The sequence below is a fragment of the Mus musculus genome, chromosome 10, assembly GCF_000001635.26.
Source record: "Mus musculus strain C57BL/6J chromosome 10, GRCm38.p6 C57BL/6J".
Lineage (NCBI taxonomy): Eukaryota > Metazoa > Chordata > Mammalia > Rodentia > Muridae > Mus > Mus musculus.
The window spans coordinates 8,176,020-8,200,251 of record NC_000076.6 but is presented as its reverse complement, the minus strand read 5'-3'; the positions used below and the strand labels follow the sequence as shown (position 1 = coordinate 8,200,251).

At 44.3% G+C, this 24,232-nt stretch overlaps 2 long non-coding RNA genes across 2 annotated transcripts; one reads left to right on the top strand and one right to left on the bottom strand.

Moving 5' to 3' along the window:
- The first annotated feature begins 2,224 nt into the window (after positions 1-2,224).
- Gm30959 lies at positions 2,225-7,517 on the top strand. Its single transcript, XR_871449.2, has 3 exons — positions 2,225-4,626; positions 4,949-5,049; positions 5,979-7,517. It is a non-coding gene; the product is annotated as a predicted gene, 30959 (long non-coding RNA).
- Gm30906 lies at positions 6,912-24,144 on the bottom strand. Its single transcript, XR_380102.3, has 3 exons — positions 23,917-24,144; positions 8,795-8,931; positions 6,912-7,104 (listed from the first exon to the last, which is right to left on the bottom strand). It is a non-coding gene; the product is annotated as a predicted gene, 30906 (long non-coding RNA).
- Between the last annotated feature and the right edge of the window lie 88 nt (positions 24,145-24,232).

Below are 24,232 nucleotides of genomic sequence, written 5' to 3'. Positions count from 1 at the left end.
ACTGTGCATTTTGGGTTTTGCCTTGAAACACAGGGATTCCCTTTTAAAAAAGAAAAAAAAAGTAAAAGGAAAGAAAGGAAGAAAAATCACTACGAAGGGGAAAACTCTGAGCTAAGTTTTTCCTTTTGGAATCTTGGCGGGTGAGGTTATCGATCTTCAGCCTGGCTTTTGCCAGACACTGTACATTTTGAGCAGGCGTGCAGCCGTCTGTCCATGGCGTGGCTGCCAAAACAGTCAGTGCCGACCTGTAACTTGCCTTTGATTCCAGTCCTGAAGACAGGCAGCCTGCAGGATGGGTCCGCCAGACACAGCACAGTGGCTATGAGGTGGAGCCTGGGGCAGCTGCACAAAACCAGGACATAGACTGAGCTACAGAAAAGTCCAGAGTTCAAATCCTGCCAAGTCTGTTACCACATGTTAGAGTGAATTGACTTCCTTGTGTTGAAATCAGCCTAGCTAGAAAGGTACAGTAATAAGTACAAGCTGCCTCTGCTGTTGAGTCTTTGCCGCCATCACCACCCCCTCAGCCCCAATGCTGTAAGAAGAGACATAGTTCTTCCTAGGCCAGCGAGCTGGAGCTCACGAATGTATTATTCCATGTATGTCCGGGTCCATGGGTACTCAGTCCTTCACATCCATAAGATTGGTGCTCAAGACACTGGTCAGTCTATAGAAAGCGGTGCTTCTGAAGTGGGAACCCAGTCCACATGGACAGGCTCATTGAACTACTCTTGAGGCAGAGAGGAAGCTAGGACTTTCCCTCCTGGTCCGGCATCTGTTGTTCTAACTACTATGCTTTATCCAAGACAAAACACTATGGATTTTTATTTTTCTCCAAGCCTTTGGGAGGTCTTGACCTAACTGCGATTTAGGATTTACCTCTTGTTACAGCTTTTTATTGCATTTATTTATTTATTGTATGTAGGCATGTGTAAATGTATATGGGTGTTAGCATCAGAAGCTGTTTATAGCCAGCCTCTGAATCCAGCGATGACATCATCCCTAGGTGACAAGGATCATCCTGCATCTGTTGCCATGGCAACCGCTACACATTCCCTTTCCAAGCCTCACCTGCATCACCTGTTACCTACTTCACTGCCTGGATAAAAGACAGAGATCCTGATCCATCTCTCTTTTTCCTCTCCCTCTTTTCTTCCCCTCTTTCAATAAAAGACCTCTTTTGTGGGAGCTGTGCTGTCTTGGCATGATCTGTCCAGGAAAAAGCAGTTTTCAACTAACAGTGGGTATATGAGGTACAACAGTTCATGTATATAAGTCAGAGGACAACTTTCAGGAGTCAGTTCTCTCCTGGTAAGTAGGTTCTGGGAATCAAACTCAGGTCACCATCTTGGCGGTTGCCATGGCAACAGATGCAGGACGATGTCACCTAGGGATAATGTCATCGATGGATTCAGAGGCTGTCTGTAAACAGCTTCTGATGCTAACACCCATGCACATTTACACATGCCTACATACACACAATAAATAAATAAATGCAATAAAAAGCTGTAACAAGAGGTAAATCCTAGAACGCAGTTAGGTCAAGACCTCCCAAAGGCTTGGAGAAAAATCAAAATCCATAATGTTTTGTTCCCTCTGACTTCTTTAGAGTACCTTGACTTAGGATCCTATTAGTAACAGCAATAATGATGAAAATTGATGTGAATTCACAGAGGTTGTACACAAAAGAGGGAGGTTGTATTGTTTCTAGTTTCATGCTTTTAAGACAAAGTCCTGCCTTGAACTTCCCTTGCCTGAGCCTCCTGAGTGATGACATCAGAGGCATGCACCATTATGTCTGCCTGTCATGAGGAAAAGTCTTAATTTAGAAAAAAAGAGTTAAAATTTGGCTGTATATAATCCAGTACTTCTGAAGTCTTGATTCTCATTCTTAGAAATCACATCATAGCTGTGACAAAGAAGGAGGAGCAGGGTGGGGGAGAAGAAGGGCAGGAGAAGGGAGAGGAGATAGAGGGAAGGGGAGGAAAAGGAGGGAGGGAGAGGAATAGGAGAGAAGGAGGGGAGGGGAGAAGGAGGGGAGGAAGAAGGAAGAAGAGGAGGAGGAAGAAGAGGAGGAAGAGGAGGAGGAGGAAGCAGAAGCAGAAGCAGAAGCAGAAGCAGAAGAAGAAGAAGAAGAAGAAGAAGAAGAAGAAGAAGAAGAAGAAGGGGAAGAAAAAAGAAGGGGAAGAAGAAGAAGGAAGGAAGGAAGGAAGGAAGGAAGGAAGGAAGGAAGGAAGGAAGGAAGGAAGGAAGGAAGGATGTCATAGTGGGGACATTGTGGACTGCTGCCTTCAGTAGGATAGTGATACAATGGACTGGGTGTTGCCTTCAGTGTGTTCCTCCCTCCACATCTACTCTGGGGCTGTCCCAGACTGAGACAGTAACACACTACAGTGCCAGTTTTCACACGAAGAGCTGTGACCCTGACCACAAACTTCCTCAGAGCCGCCCTGTTCATCTCAGATCCAGTGCTCTCTCCTTTCAGCACACTTTGCTATTTGTTCTCTGGCTATGACTGAGAGATGCTGAAATTCTATGCCAGTATGTAACCCCAAAGGAAAACTCATGAGTCCAGTTTGTGAAATAAGCATGAAAAATAACAAAGTGTTAGCTTGGGAAATACTGCAGTTCTTCTAGCGCTGTGTGGACACGTGTGCCGCAGTATTAGCATCATATGGGGCCTGGGGCATAGCACAGTCTTTTTAAAGATTATTTGCCAAATCCCACATGTGCCGGCCTCATCTGATGTATCTGAACAAAGTCCACTGACATCCTGAGGGGTTGATGTTCTAGAGAGGACACTGTGAGTAGTTTCCTGTCAGAGGAGCCATGCCTCATGATGCATTTCCTCTCTCCCTGCTTCCAGAGGCTCCAAACACCCTGCTCAAGGAACATGGCTCGCAGGTGATAAGCATTTTGATAGATGCAAGATGGGACAAATAACCCTGCCGTGAATGGCTCAGAATCATCCTACAGTTTTGCTCAGTCTCCTTTTACATCAGGAAAAATGTGGAAACTCTTTTTAAAAATCACTTTGATTAAATAGTTTTATTTAATATTTATATGAGCATATAAAATGTGCTTGGCTCCAATCTATCCCCATTCTCTCCTCTACAATTCCTCCCCTATTCTGCCTCCAACTTTCCCTCCCAACCTCCTGATATGTTCTCCCCCTCCCCCTCTTTCCCATCCCCTCTGAATGTTCATGAGTACAGGAAAATCAACTGGAGCAGAAGCAGCCTTCCAGGGCCTGCATCCCTGTGGGGTGGGGGTGGGGGGGGGCAGGATAGAGGAGATGTATAGAAAAGGGAAACAGTAAAGATCTTTGAAATTGTCGTATGGAAGCTTACTGCTGTAGAAATTCTTTCAAGAGTAAAGGCACAGTAGCCCATACTTTTAACCTCAACACTGGGAAGGCAGAGACAGGCAGAGCTACAAGTTTGAGGCCGGCTATTGTACATTGCAAGTTCCAGGACTACACAGTAAGACCTTGTCTCAGTCATAACAATAATAAAGTAAAATGTGATTTTTAATATTTGTTTAATATTTTCATAGGATTCACATAATTCAAGTCAATCCATAGTGCCCGTGCTTAATAGGAACACAGAGGCCCTGCCCCCACTCTTCTCTTGACCTATGGTTGGTTAGGGAAAAGAAAGGCTGGCATCTCAAATGGCTCAGATCAGACTTTGAAAGGGAGGTATTCCCCTGGCCATTGTGCAGGGCACCTGAGTGTTCAGTACACTAGGGGGAGCTGTAGCCACAACAATATACTCCAGATTCCAAGAGCTTTCCAAACCTCAGGCTTCTCCCATATGGACTGACTTCATTCACCAGAGCCTTGTGGCCCAGAAGGAGCTCATGGCTGGTGTGAAAAAAACACAGTAACACCGTTCTTGGTGATTACATTATTAGTGTCTCTAAGTCATATGACCTGTTTTTGTTTAATTGTTTTTCAGAAAACCTTTGTTTTGATGTGTAGTATGCCTGCCTGTATACTCCATATATTTCTATAAGCTGAATGCCACTCACATAAAGTACCTTTCAGCTCAAGAATTTGGGGAAAAAAATATTTATTTTACCCCTAAGGCAATGAGGAACCTTGAGCATTTCAGAATAGTCACCCGAAGCAACTGCTGTTCCATTCTCTGGGTTAATTAGTAGTTAGGTGACCATCCTACTTTCCCATCCTATTGTTGTCTTACAGGTTCTGATTTCTAAGCGGCACACCCCTAAGGCTCTTTATCGTAGCCTTCCATCTGGGTTTGCCCAATGGCTGTCACTCAGGAAATGAGACTTTTTGGGTGAACTCTGCCTCCAGCTGGCTTAAGGGATAGAGGAGTTGCAAAGGCAAACTCACACTGTGCCCTGTGCCCTGTGCCCTGTGCCCTGTGCCCTGTGCCCTGTGCAGTGGAAGACAGACAGCTGCTGGAAGACTGATTTCCTGAGTGGGAGAACGTGCTTTGCACAGTCATCTACTGAACCAAGTAGCGCAAGTGGATGAGGTGGCATTAACTCCGTATTTCCAGCTTGAGAAGCAACATACAGGAAAAACCACGCATGCAAGAGCCGACCAGCATAGGCAGAAGACCGACATGGGCAGAAGACTATGTCCTGGATGTTTAGGTCAGTTTAATGAGATCCCTCCTCCCTCCCCCATCCCCATTTCATTGGCTTGCATGGAGGGCTCGGCTCCCAGTGGCCAACTTACCTCTGTGGCCATAAGCAGCTAGGACTGTTGTCCATTTCCCCTCTCCTCAGTTTCTGAGGACTAGACACATCTAAAATCTTCTACATCCACCATGACATGGGAGAAAAAAGTGGAGAGGTTTGGCTCTAATTTTCTCTACCCCAAATGCACAGAGTTTCTTTGTTTTTGTCTCCCCCCCACCCCCACCCCACTTTAACACATGTCTTTTCTGGCCATCTAATTTCTTTTCTCTTTCAGGAATCATTACTTGACTCCAGGCAAGCATGTACAGACAGCAGAGCACTGACTCACAACAGCAAAGCCATTTATTTAATTGCTGTAGCCAAGAAGGGTCAAAGGTTATCCTCTCACAGGGGGGTGCAGGGGTGGGAACGGGGGAGGGGGGAGACCTGTTGGGGCAGAACTAACCTAAAAGCAAACATGTGACTTTAGGATTCCTCAGACACACTGTAACTAATTGTACACAGAGTTACATCCTAGAAGAGTAGACATTAGACACATCTTACCACCATCATGCACAGTCTTTAACTTGTCTACCAACTCTCTTGTTGAAGCCATTGGAAGCTATGTAGCTTCCAGAGGTATAAATGTATTAGTCAGTTAAACCCTGATGATAGCAAACACCAGCCAATATCTGGGACTTCATATACATTCCTACAAAGTTTTCAATGTAATGTGTAACATTGAAAGATGCTAAATTGTAAATAGTTATTAATTATGTTTCAGAATTTGTACATTGACACTACAATGGTTATTGTATTGAACTAGATATCTTAAGAATCAGAGGGGAGATAGAATTTTTGTTCAACATAATTGTTAAATGATTGTGTAGCACCATAACATGATTGAAAATGTCACATACATTCTGTCAAACTCAGATGTCATCAGTTTTGTGGATCAGGAAACTACAGCTAAGATAAGCAGAAGATTTATACTGTCACGTGATCACAGATTTGCAGTAGAATTGGTTCTAGAGCCCTCTGTTTAAATAATACCCTGTTTGCCAGGCAGTGGTAGCGGACGCCTGTAATCCCAGCACTCAGGAGGCAGAGGCAGGAGGATTTCTGAGTTTGAGGCCAGCCTGGTCTACAAAGTGAGTTCCAGGACAGCCAGGGCTACACAGAGAAACCCTGTCTCAAACAAACAAACAAACAAACAAACAAAACAACAACAACAAAAAAAACAACACAGAAAACCAAACCTGTTTACCTTCCTTTTGTCTGAATTATGCTGCCACTGTGCCAGAAATTGTTTTCATTTTCTTTAGTCATGGGACATAACTTCAGAGTTCACAAGCAAACTGATGGGTGTGTAGCATTTGAACTCTTGGCCCAGAGCTCAATGAAACAGCAAGACAGCCAGAGGGAGGCTCAGTCCCCAACCTTCACAAAGCCAAACTGTAAGAAAAAATAACTCCTTGTTTGGGATTTTTTTTTTAAGTCTAATTGCAGAAGATACCCTGGTCCAGGGTTTCACCTGGTATGATCTTTCACTCTTCCTGTCATTTTAGTACAATTCTTTTTTTTTTAATTTTTTATTAGATATTTTCTTCATTTACATTTCAAATGCTATCCCAAAAGTCCTCTATACCCTCCCAAAGAAAATAATTTTTAGTATAATTCTTAAGTCTTGAGGGAGTAAAGGAAAAAAACAAAACCAAAAACGTCAGTGTTAAGACAAAGGTTTATTGAGTGAAAATAAGGAAAGTGTTCCTTCTCCTGGGCTTTGCAGATCAATGGGAAATACTAGGGGTCAGGATACCAGGTGGAGAAGCACCAGCATGCGTAGGGGTTGAGTGTGGGAGGTATGGGGGTGGATGGAGGACAGATATCAGGAAGACCTTTATCCCACTTACCTCCTCCATGCCAGTGACATTCAGTTCTTTGCTACTCTGTTTCCAGACACCTCTTCCTGGTGATGGTCAGGCAAGATAACCTGAGTTCAGTTGTATCTGCATCAAGGCTGTTGGCTAATCCAAGCTGCTAGCTGTTTCCCTAACTGGTCAGAGGGATGGCTAACCCAAAAGGCAGGCCTGTGGAGGGCAGGGGTAGGGCTCCAGTGCTGTCTTCCACATGGAGCCTTAGATCCTTAGACGTCACAAACCCTCCGGACTGCAGGGAATGGGGGTCTGTGTGTGCTACAAACTCTCTTCCCCTCTGGAGACAGCATAACAATGAACACAACAACACAAATAAAGACACTCTTAAAATTGTAGATGGATTTATTTTATATTATTGGCCTGTATCCTGCCTGCCAGAAATGAAGATACTCTAAAAGACACTTGTGTCACTCAATCAGACTGCCGAAACAATGAACCTCAAAGAAATGGAATGTCCCCAGGAGTCCCATCATGGAAACAGGAAAAGACTTCGCCAGTCCAGGATACTGACTACCTGAAAGAGAGTTCACACAGTTCTAATAACGAGTCAGACCACCTTGCAGGATGAGACTGAAGCCCCGACCTGGACTGTCTGGATGTGCGTACTGAAGCCCATGCTGGCTGTCAGGCTGCTTCAGTATCATAAGTACCTGTTACACATTTCAAAGTCCACACTAGTGTCCTAGCCTGTCTAACCTCCCCAGGCTTCCTTCCTCCTGGATACCCATTTGTTCTTTGTCATGACAAGGTCTTCCCCTTTCCCCTGTTATCCTCACTACGGTCTCTCCTCTCTCAGAGAGCCCTAGTCAGGTCTGGTCTGCTGGCCATAGTTAGGCTACTGCTTTCTCTCTCTGCTCTGGATTCCTCCCGATGTCTCTGGACAATTTTTCTCTCTTATGAGCAATAAAAACCTTATTCTTAACCAGACCATGGAGGTGTCATGTGGGCAGCTTCTGTCTACCTCCATCTCATACATCGTTGACTCTCTAAATGCTGATCTCACTTCAGGACAGACCTCAAGGCTTTGTTGGATCTCTTTGTTCCTTTCCCAATGTGACCGTATTGAATACACCTCCTTTCTCCAGCTTCCCTTTCTTAATTTGGCTCTTTTAATTGGCTTATTGAGGATGGGTGATCGGACCTGACTGGAAGCACAGGCTGTGACCCCCAGGAATAGTCTCAAGTACATCTCTGTGTCCCAGTATGATCACAGAATTTGTTTATGTCATACAAGTGAACACTAATCAGGTGACTCTGAGGTGGGAGTAAAAAGGGAGCCATAAACAGAGGCAGAGTGGGAAAGATTCCAAGGGTGGGGAGTAAGTCTTGGGGATGGCCCAGTTAATGAAGTGCTCTCTTTGCAAATGTGACAACCTGAGCTCGATCCCCTTTCCCTGAACTCACTTGACAGGAAAAAAAAATGAAAGAAACGAAGAAAGAAAGAAAGAAAGAAAGAAAGAAAGAAAGAAAGAAAGAAAGAGGGAGGGAGGGAGGGAGGGAGGGAGGGAGGGAGGAAGGAAGGAAGGAAGGAAGGAAGGAAGAAAGAAAGAAAGAAAGAAAGAAAGAAAGAAAGAAAGAAAGAAAGAAAGAAAGAAAGAAAGAAAGAGGAAGAAGGGAGGAAGAGACAGAGGGAAGGAAGGGAAAGAAAAGAAAGGGAAGGAAATGGAAGGAAAGGGGGAAAAGGAAAGCGAAGGGAAGGGAGGGGAGGGGAGGGGAGGGGAGGGGAAAAAAGGAATCCAAGGTGGCAGTACACATTTGTAATCCTACTGCAGGACAGTGGAGGTACAGACAGCAAAACCCTAGGACTCACTAGCTACCTGGAGCTAGCAAATCACAGGCCAGTAAGAAACTCTGTCTTAAAAACAAGTGGAGCCTGATGGTGGTGGCGAACTCCTTTAATCCCAGCACTTGGGAGGCAGAGGCAGGCGGTTTTCTGAGTTCGAGGCCAGCCTGGTCTACAAAGTGAGTTCCAGGACAGCCAGGGCTATAAAGAGAAACCCGGTCTCAATCAATCAATCAATCAATCAATCAATAAAAGTGGATAGCACTTGAAGAATAACACCTGATGCTGTCTTTGTGCTTACACACACACACACACACACACACACACACACACACACACACGCACACTCATCCTGGAGTCTCACTATTTCAAGTCTTCCTAGAATACTTAAGCCCCAGAGCCCCTGACTACATTGACTTACATTGACTTTGAAGAATGCAAATCAGCATGCCAAGTAGATTCTTTTGTAGAATATCTACCGGTTTGTTGAGATTTTAGCAAAGCTCAGATACCTTCAGTTGCCCAATTAATGAAGAGATTGCTTTCTAGCTCGCTGAGCTAGGAAAAAAAAAAAAAAAAAAAAAAAGATAAACATCCTGTAAGTCTTGTAAATGCGTTATCCTGCACATAACATTCCTAATTGTGAGAAGTGATCATAGTTTTTATGGTCATAGCTTTGGTTTGAACAATCCTGGTATTGTCTGTTTCTCCCTGGAGCCAATATGAGTTCCACCTCCTTAACAGATGGGGTGATCTGAAGATGTGAGCCAGGCATCCTTACTCATCTGATTTCGTCTTCTTCCCTAAGTCTTCCGCAAGGCCAGATGTGCTCATATATGTGCGCACTTGTGTGTGTGTGTGTGTGTGTGTGTGTGTGTGTGTGTGTGTGTGTGTGTGTGTGCGTGTGTATGTGTGTACATACGGATGCATTCACAGAGAAAAACAGACACACAGACACATAGACACACAGACAGTTATGGCCTTTGTAGTCAGGAAGTACTAGTAATTTTATATATTTGAAAACTAGGGTTATACTTTATTCTTCAATTTTCTTAACTGTGTACTTGGTCCATGTGCCAGAAATCAAACTCTAACTAGTCCAGGAGGAAAATTCTCATGACCCACGTGATCTCAGAGGTAAGCCATGCATAGCCAGCATCCCTCAGTATCCACTGGAGTGTCTTATTAGATTTGGTTTTGATAGCTCTGTCCTCTGTTTTGAAGATCTACCATAAATACAACACTTTAGTGAGAATACACTAGAGAAAAATATAATTAAATTTGAAAAGATCACAACATTCATAGAAAATTTAAATCATCTACAATCTGACTGACATTACACAAGAGGCACATTATAGTGTATACCTTTCTATCCGACTGACAGTACACAAGAGGCACATTATAGTGTATACTTTTCTAGTTTTTTCTTTCTACCTACATATATCCTTTCTTTGAGGATATCACTGGGGGTTGAGTAAATACAGAATTCTATATAATGTAAGTATATATGTGTAATATCATTTTGTCCTCACAAATCCTGTTAGCTTTGGGGATCTATGCACATCAGAACAGATATGGGCTTCTTGAATTTACACTCCTAATCCTATAGGTATAAGCATATGGTGTGTATTTCTCCTTAGAAAAGGCTCACATTATTACCGTACTCTCAAAGGGTTCTGTAACCGAAGATCAAAGACAAGAGCAATGACATTCAGGTTGGAAAGCATGTTTATATAAATTACTGCAGATTCATTGGTCCTGATCATTCATATGCTCAGCTGGTCTCAAGCTCATGTCATAGACAAACTATATAACCTAGGAATGCATGACTCTAAACCACAATTGTTCAGGCCAGACCTTCTCTTGATGGAGGAGTCTTGCTGGTGCCAGCCTCCAGTTACAGCGAAGCTCTCCTAACCTCTCAGGATGACTAACTCTTGGGAACCTGTTGAAATGGGGTATTTTAATGACCTGTGGAGGTTCACAGTTGTGGAGGCTGTTGGGTGGGGGTGGGGGTGGGGTGGGGGTGGGGGAAGCAGTAGGTCATGCAGGAGAGCTTAGCAAAAGGAAGGCCTGAGCTGGGTTGCTAGCTTGGCTATGGAAGATGACTCTGAGGCCTCCTTAGAGCTGACCAAACCAGTTTGGCCTAAAGCTACTCACTGCCCAGGATCCCTGGGCCCTGGCAAAGCTTTGAACAGTGACTTCCAGGCAAGATCATTCAAGATAATCCAATCCCAAACATAGATTGGTTTTTCTGACCCGTTAACAACTTCTTCCTTATAAGTTAAACATCAACAGTTACTAACGTCACCCTTCTCTGGCTCATAGTCCACCACTGTCCTACTTGGGACTCCTTTTGAGTATGCTCTGGCTGAATCGGAACCCACTTTCCTTGTCTCTGTGTGTGGCACAGCTTGTTCCTCTCAGGCTCTAGGAAATCACATTTCCTGTCCCAAGGCACACACTTTAATCTTAACTATTGTTTTTCTGGTCCCATTTTCACTTTAAACAGAGAACAATGGATGTGTTTCACGCCAGCCTTGGATCTGGCCTCCAGGTTAGCCCAGGAGCCCAGGCTGACTGTGAATACATCCACCTCCAAACTTGATGGCACCTTCCAGGCCATAAAGCTTTCCTAAACCCCTTGTGGGTGCTTTCATCTCACATTGAAATTGTTTCCATTCATTCTGATCCATTCCCTGATTTACCAAGTTGTTCACAGTCCTCAGAAAACAGAGAGTTCTGTTTCTGAATTCTACAATCACTGCAGTCTTCTCAGATTTACACGTATCTTCTGAAGCTTGCTTGTCCCCATTCAGTGCCGGTGCAAAGCACAGCGCTCCCAGCAAAGGGAGCAAGGATAGAATCTATTCTAAGGCAGATGCGACTGACTGTGACCTGGGAACACGGACTGAGGTTACCCGGAACAACATGTACCAACCTGAAAGCGGTTACATGAACTTTTGCAGTTACAGAACAAAATAAAGCTATAAATCAAGGTGGTTTTCAAATGTATCAGTGGGAACACCCAGCAGGTAGTCCATTATAGCGTAGTGGGTAAAAAAACCTCTTTTATAGGTTTTAGGTGTTGTCTAATGATATTCTTAGTTTGGGGTTTGGTGAAAATTGTGGTAGGTAAGGTGTTATATTCCAAAGGTTTGGCCTGATAGCTGCGAAGATGGCGTTCCCCACTCAGGCAAAGATACTGAAGAGAGCGGCAGTAATTTGGCCGAGCGTTGCAATGTCCTGTGTAGTCAGTCAGCCTCGTAGAATCTCTATCAGAGGTGAAGCTTCTTTTGTCTTTTTTTTTTTTTTTCTGGAAAATTCAGTTCACAACACATTTGTTGGCTCACAGGCAATTCTGCTGGGCTCCTCTCAGGGACCAGCAACAGCTTAGTCATCAACTGCTGCCATTACCAGCCGCGGGCAGGTGCTGCACCAGCAAAAGGACTTCAACCAGTTCTCTCTCTCTCTCTCTCTCTCTCTTTCTCCTCCCCCCCCCCATGTGTTCCTGGCTGGTGTCTCTCTCCTCTCTTCTATCCCTCTCTGTCCCTTCTTTTCTGCCTGCATGGTTCTGCTCCTGTCTGTCTGCCTCCACCCCTTCTCTAGGCCCTCACTCCCCTCCCCTCCCCTCCCTTGCCTCCAATAAACCCCCTTAATAGCAGGTCTGTTGCATGGTGTGACTTCTCAGGGGAACACCTTGTCTCGGGCCAGGTACTTCCCCCTTACCCCAACCCCAAGTGTATTATATTTCATAACAACATTGATAAATAGAAAATATATTTTTGGTGACTAGGTTCTTTGGTACTTAGGAAGTGGGTTGACCAAACAACTAAAATCCTCTAGCAGAGATGACTAGGGGTTATAAAGGCCCATGTTATACCCTAACTCTTCCATCTTGATTTGGAACTGCACCTTGGCATCAGTTTCTCGTTTTCTAAAGTGTATAATTTCAAGAATTTCCCATTGGGTCGTTAAAAGCAATTCTGAAATCCTGTTGGTAAATGGTTTTGATTTTTTTTTTCAAAGAAAGTAGGCCTATGTCAAATAAGAGTACAATGCTAAAAATAGCTTTTGGTTCTAACAAACACAAGACGAACAAATTTGCCCTCTGTGACTGAGTTAAGGAATTATTTGATGTGGCAATTAGAGTTTTAGCAACCCAAATACACTGGAAAGGATGGTTGCAAAAGCTGACGGGGGGGGGGGGGGACCCTGAAAGGTGTTTAATTACATAAAATAATTGCTTATATTGTTATAAACTCTTTTATGTTTTCATCACTATTGGATTTCGTTATAAAATTAGTATTCCACAAAATAGCTCTTTCATAACAATTTTGAGGGATTATTGGTATGCCATACATATCATAATAATAAAGATAATAAAAGCATTTTGTGCTTGGGTGAGCACCTCTGAGCACACATGTGTGAGTGCACATACATGTGGAAAGCAGAGATTGAGGTCAGGTGTCTTCTGGGCCACCCTACACCGTATACACTGAACAAGAGCTCACCAGTTTGGCTACTCTAACTAACCAGCGTGCTCTGAGGATCCCTGTCTCTATCTCCTGAGGGCTGGGATTGCAGGCAGATCTCCATGCTCACTCAGCAATAACAGGATGTTAGAGATTTAAACTCTGGTCTTCGTGCCCCATGTCAGGTGGTCTGATCTCCTTTAGAATTTTTACTTCAAGAATATAATAACACAATAAGGGCTTGACTTTTATGTTTTTGGTGAAAAGAGAATTACCCCGTTATCTTCTCCTGAGATTGAAAGACGAAATACCCTTGACAGAATTGTGTGGCATGTATGGTAACAACCAGAGTAGCCACTGGGCTTTTGCTGGGTCAACAAGCAGTAACACAGAGCCCCAGGAACAAGTCTCTATTACATTTGCCTCCCTTCGTGTCAGACAGAGTTCTGGTCACTGCCACTCGAGTCTCTTTTGAGCTCTTTCAGGATTCCATCTATTTCTAGATACTGAAAATGAGTACAAGGGGCAAACTAGTAAAGACAAAACCAAGGCTAGCCCGAAGTGATGCTTTAACTCAACCAAGGCTAGCCCGAAGTGAAACTTAAACTCAATAAGGTAAACTTTTCGATGGTCTTTAACACATGCCTAGGCAAAAACAAACCCAAGTAATGCTCTCCCCTCAGAGAAAAAGAAAAAGGACAGGAGGGTGACTGCCTTGACTTGGAAAACAGAGGACCCTAAATTCTTAGTCCACTTTGTTTTGTTTTCAGGGAAAATCCAGACAGATGATATTTTCAATTCCCAAGGTGAGTTCAGTTGTGGGTTAGTTAGCTATAAGAAGTACACATGCATGCATGTGCACACACACACAAGTACTCATGCACACACATAATTACACAGGTAAGCACATACATGTACGAGTGCTGGTGCCCTCCAGTCCTCAAACCTTGTAAAATGGGTTGGAGAGATGATCCAGCTGTTAGGGACCTGTACTGCTTTATTATGTACTGGGGCATGTATAAATAAAAATAAATAAATCTTTTTTAAAGTCAGGTGTGGGGGGGGGTGCACTAAAGAAACTGCCAACATGACAGCTGCATGGTATGGGGAAGGGGGAGGTGGTTTGTTTTGTTTTTTATTGTGAACTATGAGATAAAGAACAGCCAGAGGCTCTGGAAGAGTACAGAGTACAGAGAGAAAGTAGACTGACCATGGCCAGTAGACAGGAATAGAGAATGGCAGGAATAGACATGGCAGTAGTAGGGAATAGAGAAGAGAGAAAGCATAGAGAAGAGCTGAGTTGTAAGAAGGGTGAGCAGCTGGGAAGGGGGAGGGCTGGGAGACTGGTGGAGGGGTTTGTGGGAAGGGACTGAGGGACCCTGGGGGCTAGCACAGACCTCAGTATGCTGACAGGCACCACAGGTTAACTGGAGAACCGTGATTCCTTTGGCCGGAGGTAAGAGGAATGACTCCTCTTGGTAGACGTGAGCCGGTTTTACAAGTTCTACAAGGATGCTGGCTTTTATCTAACCACCTGAAAGCCTCCCAGACTTCACATTGAGCTGGTGTCTGAATACTTGGACTGACTTTTGGAGTTTGGGGAATTGAGTTTCCTTTTGGACCTGACCTGACCTGACCTGACCAGGCACCATGGCACATGTTTGTAGTCCCACTGGGGTTGCAGCAGAGACAGGAATGCTGGTCACTGGGCCTCTCTTGAGAAACCTGCCTCAGGAAGGAATGAAACAGAGGGTAAACATGGCTGTCACTGTGCCTGCCAACCTGAGTTTGATTCCCAGAAGCCATGGTGGAAGAAAAGAACTGAATCCTAAAAGTTGTCCTTTGACCCCTACAAATACCATGGCACAGGGATGTTCCCCTCTGTACATGGATATACACAATAACAATAAGTAAAATCTGAACTTGAAAATGTGGCTAGCACTTGAGAAACAACACTCTGTTGTTATCCTCTGGCCTCCACGTGCAGGCATACAATACACACACACACACACACACACACACACACACACACACACACACACACCGAGATAAAAACTGGCCATCACTGGAAAAGCGTCACTGGCAGGCCACAGCACTCCAGGAACATTTTAGTTAAATACTTTAAAAATCCAAAAAGAAAAAAAAATGTGAAGAGGGAGAAGCCTGCACGAAGGGAATCTTCCACTGAGAGAACCAGGCAGGTAGGTTTCATAAATCAGATGTCCCCCTGCTCTGTGGTGTGTGGGATGATTTACCGAGGCCATAAAGGGAATTCAAGACGCAAGTGAGAGACACTGTGGACACCCAGAAGTAGGATGATGCAGAGGACACAGAGCTCTGGGGGAGCAGGGTTCACAGCTGCCTTAGGCCCAGGGGTGACCAGAAACAGTCTTCTCAAGCATGAGAGAGTCATCGGTACCCTTGTCACATGGCTGGTAGGCACAATTGAATGATATTGTCAAGGGGAGGCAGCTCTGACACTCACGTGTTTCATTGGGGTTTAGGAGGCTCGGGGGAGGCACTTCCTGCCGAGTGTGCCGTACTCTGTAAAGCTTCACCACCGAAAGAAAATCACCACAGATAAAGTAAATAAAAATGATTCCAGAGGAATACTAACCAATTAGCACATTCTTTCGGTTCAAGAAACCATAACTCATCTTGGACGCTCGGTACATCCTAGCAGAGTACTAGGAGAAGAAAGAGTGCTCAGTTTGGGGGTGGGGGTGGGGGTTGCCTTCACTATGAAGCCTCCGATAGCCTTACCTGGTGGCATTCCCCTCTTAAACCCAAAGGAAAGAATGGTATCAAGTTGTAGATTCTAAGTCAGAATTTTGGCATGACACTCAGGGCACAGATTTCAGAGCTATGTTCTCCTTGGACTAGGATAAGACAGTGTCTACAGAGCAGGGACTGCGGACTCTGGGACATGTGGACCAAGAAAAAAATGCTTAGTGGAGGGGAAAGGGCATATGCTCAAAGTACATTGCATATGTGTATGGACATACCCTAATGTGGCCCATTATAATAGCCTAATTTAAAAAATCTTAATGAAAACAGAAAATGTATATATACACATATGTGTGTATATATATATATATATATATATATATATATATATATATATATATATTGCTTTTTTCCGCCCCATTCAAGTAAAAAGAGGAGCGAGAGAAGGAGGGAGGGGGAAGATGAGAGAGAAGCACTAGCTATTACAATCATGATTTTGAGAAAAGAATGAGCCATTTAATACCCAAACATAATCCCCCCAAATAAGAGGAGATGAGATGAATTCACATCTGTGAACAAAGTCACTTGTTTTATCTTCTCCAAGACAGGCATTAACGAACCCCTGCCTGGCACAGCAAAGAACAAGGGCTTTATGAAAACCTAAGTTTTAATACCAGCTCCACCTCCTGTTAGCCATGACAGGTTCCTTCAAGTCCCAAAGACATGGGTTTTTGGTGGAGTTTCCTTGAAGGCTAACCAGGAAGAGAAAACAATGCAGGCACCTGGGGCTTAGTGAAATAGCATGTGCACTCCTCTACCCTCAGGTCCAAGGCTGTCTATGGGGGTGGGGATGATGGTATTGAGGACAAAGGGAAGCTGGTCTCAATGTTCCTACACCCAGCAAGAAGGCTGCTCCTCTTTTCAATCACAAACCACTTTTGCCTGGTCTCCTGTTGTGGCATCTGGTCTTCTTCTTGTTAAGGAGTTCCATAGAGCCTGGTATTATCCAGAAGACAGAAGAGCTAGGTTACGTGGTCCTCAGGGTCCTGCACACCCTGGAGTTCTCTAGGGAAAGTGCTGGAAGCCCCAGGAAACCTGTCATTTTGATGTACAATGAAATTGATTTGTTTGTGGGTCGCACAGGCAGATGGCATAAGTGTTGCCAAAAAAAAACAGGAGGATTTGTCCACAAGCAGCTCTTATTTACTGTAGACCTTTTTAGTTCAAGATTTATGTCGGAGTGCAACATGCGACTATAAAATGTAGAGAGAGTTAGGCCTGATCACACCCCTGACCACCTCCTGGGCAGGAGGATGATATATAGCTCTTCCAGGAGAGGCTGAGATGCTGATGCTTAGCTAGAGACAGAGTGATTTAATCCCCTCCCCGAGACCTTTGGAAACACCACTCCAAATGTCCATTTACGCAGAATTAGATCCGAAAGTCTGGCTCTATCTCACTAGAAACAAAAGAGGAGCCCTAACAAAGGGTCTTCTCCGGGGGCCCTTTAAGAAGTGACTTGAACTATCTGTCAGCAAACCTCAACCGTGACTTTACTCTTCATATATCTATTCCTTGGTTTCCCACTGGGAATTATGATTTATTCTACTCTTTTTCTCTCTGACAAGACTTTGGTAAAGATCAAAGAAATCTATAAATTTGAAAAGTTCACAGCTCTTGTGCAATGTGGTACAAGTTTAATCCTGGTGCTTTTAGTGGAATTTCAGTGTTCTGTTTTTAAAGACAGCATGCCATTATGTATCCCTAGCTGCAACTCACTAGATAGCCCAGGCTAGCATCACACTCACAGAGAGCCACCTGCTTCTGCCTCCCGAATGCTGGGGTTAAAGATGAATAGCAACAAGCTCGGCAGCTTATTCGTTCTTTAAAGATCTAAAGTCTAAATAAAAACACTTAATGAAAAGAAAGCTTGCCCAAGTCCCTGAGAACTCACCGAGGACTTGGCTACCAGTCTTGGCATCCACAGAAATTATACAGGTTCTCTGGCACTAAGAAAATCAGGCAACCCATACTCCATTCTCCCTCTAAATCCAGTTCTAGCCTATGGGCCCTCCCGGCCCTTGTGTCTAGAGAGGCACATCCTCTTGTGGTCTCTTCAGCCTCACCACTATCTTCTCCAAGCAGGATTTCTCAGGCACTTCATTTTTTGTCCTGAACACAAAGCAGATGCCTCCTTAAAGAGTGCGGAGGTGCCTGCTACTAAGGCAATACCACCTAGGCATAAGAGTATTGTTACCAACTGTGATCCAAGTAAGCCAGTGGATATCAGAATGTGCCCTGGTCACATTCCAGTGGCAGCAGCAACAGTATTGCCAAGCAGCTTGCTAGAGATGCTAGCACAGTGGCCACAGCCACGAGTCAATACTCCGAAGAGCAATCCAGCAACCTGTGTTTTAGCCCAGGTCTCTGGAGATCCTGATGCAGCAGAAGTATGAGATTGGGTGAACCTTCCAGGCTTCAGCAAAAGCCTGGTGTTGGGGACGAGGAGAAAGTAATTTGAACACGAGTTCTACCCTTATGGCTTGACACAAGCAACCAGAAAATTCACAAACCTGAAGTTTTAGGGTGAGTCAATGAACACAGGTTTAGCCTGTGTTTCTAACGATGCTGGAGAGGAAGGAGAGACAGCAGCCTAAGCAGCATGCAGAGAGAAGGAGTTGGCCCAGGGCCCAGTTCTTAGGCCTCCAGGTGCGGTTGGGGGTTCCCCACCCCACACTCACTCTTGGGTGGAGGGTGATTAATGGGTATATTTCATGATTTAGGCCTACAGTCTACAGGGCTCACAGGGAGAACTCAGTGTGGGCTGGAGAAGCTGAGGACTGTGGCTGGGCCCCTTTACAAAGCAAGAACTGGACAAGCAGAGATTTATGGGCTTTCTCTCTCTCTCTCTATTTTGGTAACATTCCACACTGTGTGGGAGATGGTGGGTAGCTAGCTCTTTAGATAGCAGACACAGATTCCACTTGCCTGAAGGTGGAAGCCTCATCTCACCAGTCAACCTAGGTTTAGAGTGATGCCTCACATCTCATGTGAAGTTGGGACAGAGCTCTTGTGTCCCTCTGAGAGTGGTCCTAGCAGGTCCCTGGTCCTGATTGGCCCAGTTGACCAAATGAGAATAATGTCCACCTTGTGCCCCATCTTGCTCTTCTCTTGGCTCCCTTGTTTCTGCTTCTTGGACTTGCCTGGTGCTCTTCTGCCTGTCCTTCATGCTCATTGGCCCTTGCTGCTGCTGTGTGTTTTGCGGTTCCACCCACCCACATCGTGTGTCCCCAGGCCAAAGACCTTCTAAGTAGTCATAGGCTTGGATTTGGGCCGGTGGTGTGGATGAAAAGAGAGGGGGCAGTGAAAAACCTGGCACACCTCACAACTAATTGATTAAATTAAACAAAGAAAGAAGACGGGAAAAGAAAGGGACAGCAGAGCTTTTCGAGATCCCGAAGGGTGACCCAGTTACTTACACAGGTGTTCAAAGTTCTCTTTCAACAGTCAGGGGAGCTCTAAGGAAACCATCTAACTGTTCATAAGTGGCTCTATTAGAGCTTTGGTTAAACCTAGGATAAAACATCGTACATCCAGCTAGTGAAATGGTAAGATGAACTAGTCAGCAAAAGCAGAGGTTGACTGGCTTGGCTAGAATGTCAGTGGATCTTCTCAGAAATGTCATCACAGATTTATGGAGAGAGAAGCTACAGTGGGTGAGATGTAAAGGTGCTAATTGGAATGCAAACTCAATAACTGAACAGCAGGGCTTCCATGGAGACTAAAAAAATAATATTAAAAAATGTTCATGTCCCATGCAAACTAAATCCAATTATAATCACACAGCAAGTTATGACCCACGTGCCATGGCTTCATCAAATTCAGTGTTTCTGTCTCCTGGAGGAGGTGGGGACACAAGTGTCTAAAGGTCTCTTAGCATTTGATGGCTGAAAACCTAGAACTTTGACACTGATTAGCAAAGCACTGTAGTTGGAAAAGTACATCTAATTTTGCTAAGGTCAGCTCACTCATCCTTTTCCTGAACTTTTAAAGCAGTTCTTGGAAAGAGGTTAACGTCTCAGGGTGTGACTGCCAGGGGGCCCTGACTCAAGTAATCTGAAACAAATGCCAACACTACCCAGAACTCGGAAAGCCTAATTCTCAACTTGAAAAATTACCAGAACTATTTCTTTCTTCTCATGGAGTAATAGAAAACTCAGATACTCAGTGGCTAAGTACTTTGTGTGTGTGTGTTAATATATATATATAATATTTTAAAAGATTTATTTATTATTATATCTAAGTACACTGTAGCTGTCTTCAGATGCACCAGAAGAGGGTGTCAGATCTCATTACGGATGGCTGTGAGCCACCATGTGGTTGCTGGGATTTGAACTCAGGACCTTTGGAAGAGCAGTCCGTGCTCTTAACCACTGAGCCATCTCTCCAGCCTGTAGTTTCAAATTGCACATCAGAAAGACACATTCAAGATAAGCCCCTAAATATTCTTTTGAGTTTCATCTGTCAAGTGGTTGATAAGAGATTTTAATTTGTTAAGAGATTAAACAATAATTTGACAGGCACCAAGTTGGATAAAGTACCCCAATTGGTTGAGGAATAATTGGAGTCAAAGAAAACAAATAAACACATATATTGCCTATGTGTGGTAGGGCAGTCAGCAGGGAAAGAGGAGGGGACAATGCAAGAAAGTCGCTAACTGAGGTTGATGCTATACTTCAGTGGAAATTATGTGGACATTAAGCCAAGACAGTAATCTGAAACTTAATGCTCCAACTTGGAGCGAGGATCAGTGACTGCACACCTGGAGTGGTGCCTGGCCTGATAAAGGAGTTCTACTAAGCAGACCTGGCATCATTGACCATGGTAGACACTAGCTATCCATTGATGGCTACACAACTCAAGATTGGTACCTGAGTAGAAATGAGATTTCCAATGTTGAGTGAATTAAAGCATGATGGGATGGAACTGTGTGCTTTTTCTCCCATCCTGCTCCTTATGGGAAGTGAAACACTGAAGGTACGGTCAGCTCTCTGGTTGATATGAAGCAATGGCTGGGTGAAAGATCCTGTAGAGTCATGCTTCTAAGCTCTCTTTACTAGCATGTCAACTTTCATCAGTCCAAGCACAGCATGAAAATTAAGAGATAGACCCACAGCAGGCCCTCAGCAGCTGAAGAAGCAGGAAGTATTTAGATGGTAAGGGGCAGAACCCAGTACCGCAGAAGGGCTGTTAGAATCATAGCTTTTCTGGTGTGGAGTGTTCAGATACATGCTGTTTGGCAGAGGGTCTCAATTACTCAGTGTCTTCTTTCCTCTTCAGTGTCAAGACCTCGGGGCTTACAGATTCCCACAGATCCAAAAGGAGAGAAGCAGTCTGGCTAATTATTTATTGGTTCATCCCCACAGGTATTGGTTTAGCTCCACAGACACTACTCTGGAGTGTCTTCGTATCTTGCTCCCCCAACTACCTAAGAGTTTGTAGTGACTACACAGCTTACCTCTGTTTGAAAAAGGAGTGTAAATCTTTGCAAAAGAATAGTAAGGGCTTTTCCTCACTGTTTTGCAAGTGCTACCCAAGGTCTTATATAAGGAAGCATTTTAAAGTATATATTATCTGAACGTATGTTTTCTACAATCTAGCTAATAATTCAGATGAAATATTTTTCAAACTATGATTTCATCTTCACCGATTTACTTAATTCAAGGTAAGTAATATCATTTCATAATAAAGTAATTCACATACTGAAAGGAACCTAAATTTAAGTGTGAATGTTTCTTGGGTTATAAAGCAGGATTCTTAAATGCTCTCTGTCTAAATTTGATAATAACTAGTATTTCATAATGGTGGCAGAGTGACAGAGCTAATAGTACCCTTGTGGTAAGGATGAAGTTATCTCAACTCACATTGCTATAGGGGCAGCAGTATTGTGATCCAGACCCAATCGTTCTATTTTAAGTCACTGCTAACTAAACATCTTTAAGTACAAAATATATGGAATGTTGGAATAAGGTATTTGATTAAACTGAATTCTCATTTCTGTGCATGCTGTGGATATTGCTTTTTCTCTGGTCAGTCTCCTGTGGATGAATTTACTCACTGTCTCTTTGGTCACTTCATCCTCTTCTATTCAGTCTCCCAATTTTGCCCTGCCCTACCCCTCTTCTCCATCCCCATTCTTTTCTTTCCACTTATCAATAGACCACAATGGAAGACCATGAAGAGGCCTACAGACATGTAAATTGGGAACTGCCTCTCTAGGCAGAGAGCACTGAACTGTATAAGAACAGAGAAGGAGCTGAGCACAAGGAAGTGAGTGGGCTCATGGATATTGTTTTCTCTCTACTCTTGACTGATAGGATGAAGTTCCTGATGCCACGACTTACCCACAGAATGGACTGTAATCTGCAACTGTGAACACATTGGATGTAAACAGTGAAGTACATGAATATCTAAACATGGTAGGCCTTAAAAGGAAGGACAGACTCTCCTTTAAAGGCATCTTCATTAGGAGAGTGAAAATGGGGGAGAATTAAGGAGGGCCCAGAAATCAACTTCTCTAAGGAGTGGCCTTCAGCAAAGTCTCCAAGCAGACCTGCAATATAAGAAACCTTATAATATAAGAAATCTTGTAGGGAATGGTGGGATGTTCCACATCATACAATTTAGTTCAATTTTGGTATGTGATTTAAAAAAAAAAGAAAACTTCGAGGTTCAGCATAGGACTATAAATCAGGGACTATTGTACAACTTCTGCATGCATGCTTGCTGAGCGCCACTGAGTGCAGTGCCCCCAGAGGCCAGAAGATGTTAACGCCCCCAGAGCTGGAGTTACAGGCTGTGCTGCCTGACATTGATGCTGGGAACCAGATTTGGGTCTTCTGGATGCGCAATACTTGCTCTTAGTGACTGAGCCATCTCTCTAGCCCGGCACAGATAGCTTCTTCACTTCCTGCCCCAGAGAGAGCTGTACAGAGATGTGGCCCTGATTCAGGATGTAGCATCTCTCATAAGGGTGTGGGCCATTGTTCTAGAGAATGGAAGGCTCCCATGACAGTAAAGCCAACATAATGCAAAATGAGTTGGGGTACACTCTGGAGCATCGGCCCTAACTTCAAGGAAGATAGAGAAGACCACTGCTTCCTACAAAAAGAATTGTGGCAATATCCTCACTTTATAATACCTACACAGTACACCATGTTTAAAGGTTCCTTCTGCGATGTGCCATGTGGGTCCTGTAAGGAGAGACTCAGAAGGGAACAATCCTGTGGCCTCCTTAAGGCTGTGACAATCTCAGTTGTAAGGGTTGCTCCCTGTATCTACGTGGCAACCTAGAACCATTTGTAACCTGTGGTCCTATGGGATCTGAATCCTGCTTTTGACCTCCAGGGGCACCAGTCACTCACATGTGCACAGACACGCCTGGGAGCAAGACACTCATACACATAAAATAAAAATAAATATTAAAAAAAAATAGGCCAGTAAAACCTGAAACATAGTTGGCTTGCCCTCTGTGAAGCAAAATTTGGGCCAAACTGGGCCTATCTGGAGAGACTTGAGTAACTTAAAACCATGTACAGTTGGTTTTGAATGATAGCATGCTGGGGTGTTTGCAAATAACTCACAGACCTTTTGCTGTTGGGAACTGGCCACCTTCGCTCTTTAATAGATCCAATTGCAAGTTAAAATTGCTCTAAGAAAATGCATCTGTCTGCTGTCCAGAACCATGGCAACCAGCCCTCCTTGCAAACAATGGGACAGCTTCCAGCCAAGACAGCAAGATTCTCATTTCTCATGATTTTCTTCCCAAAGAGCAAATGCCTTTAAAATGCACAAAGAGCAAGGAGCCTACTGAATTGGCAGTGACTCCTGTTCTCTCTTCGTAAACATCTGTGCGAAAGAGGGGGAGGCAGGAAAAAGAGCTCTGTGGTTTGGGGAGACAAGATGACCTCAGGGTGAGTTAACCCTCAGTGGGCAAAGCTGCTTGAAGCTGCGAGGGAGGGAGACCGATCCTTGCATTTGTGGTGAAGGTAGGTTTTCTTTTTCAGCAAAGGCCTTGTTCCAGGGTGAAGGCAAAATATGTTCGTTCCAGAGTGCATCGCGTGGAAACCACACCGCTTTTCAACGTGGTTCTAGTCAGCACATAGTTTCCCTCTTAGAAACCACCCTCCCCGCCCCTCATCCTCCGACCCAGATAGGCCACAGTCTGCTTTTCAAACACAGGATCTCAACAAGTAACAATAGTCGATAGAAATGGGAGCTTTTAATGCTCACCAAACTGCAAGTCATGCTAACAGGCCACCCCACAAAGCCTTCTGCTTACCAAAGTAGCTGACCCAGCAGAACCGAAAGGCATCTGGGACCTGATGCTGCTGGAGCTTTTCCACGCCAGTCTTGGCATCGCCCCCTCACATAGGCAGACCCCCCCCAGCAGATTCTGCCTTCTGCAGGATACCTCTGTTCCCTTAGGGCTGCTGGCTGATACACACAGCTACATCTGTGCAGCCCAGGAGGGCTGCTGCCTCCTCCTGGGGATTTTTCATCTACCTTCTGTATATTCTTCAAGAGTCCTGGACATTGTCTGTCTTGGCATCTGTCTCACATCCCAGAATCACTACCTCACAGTGAGTTTTGTTCTA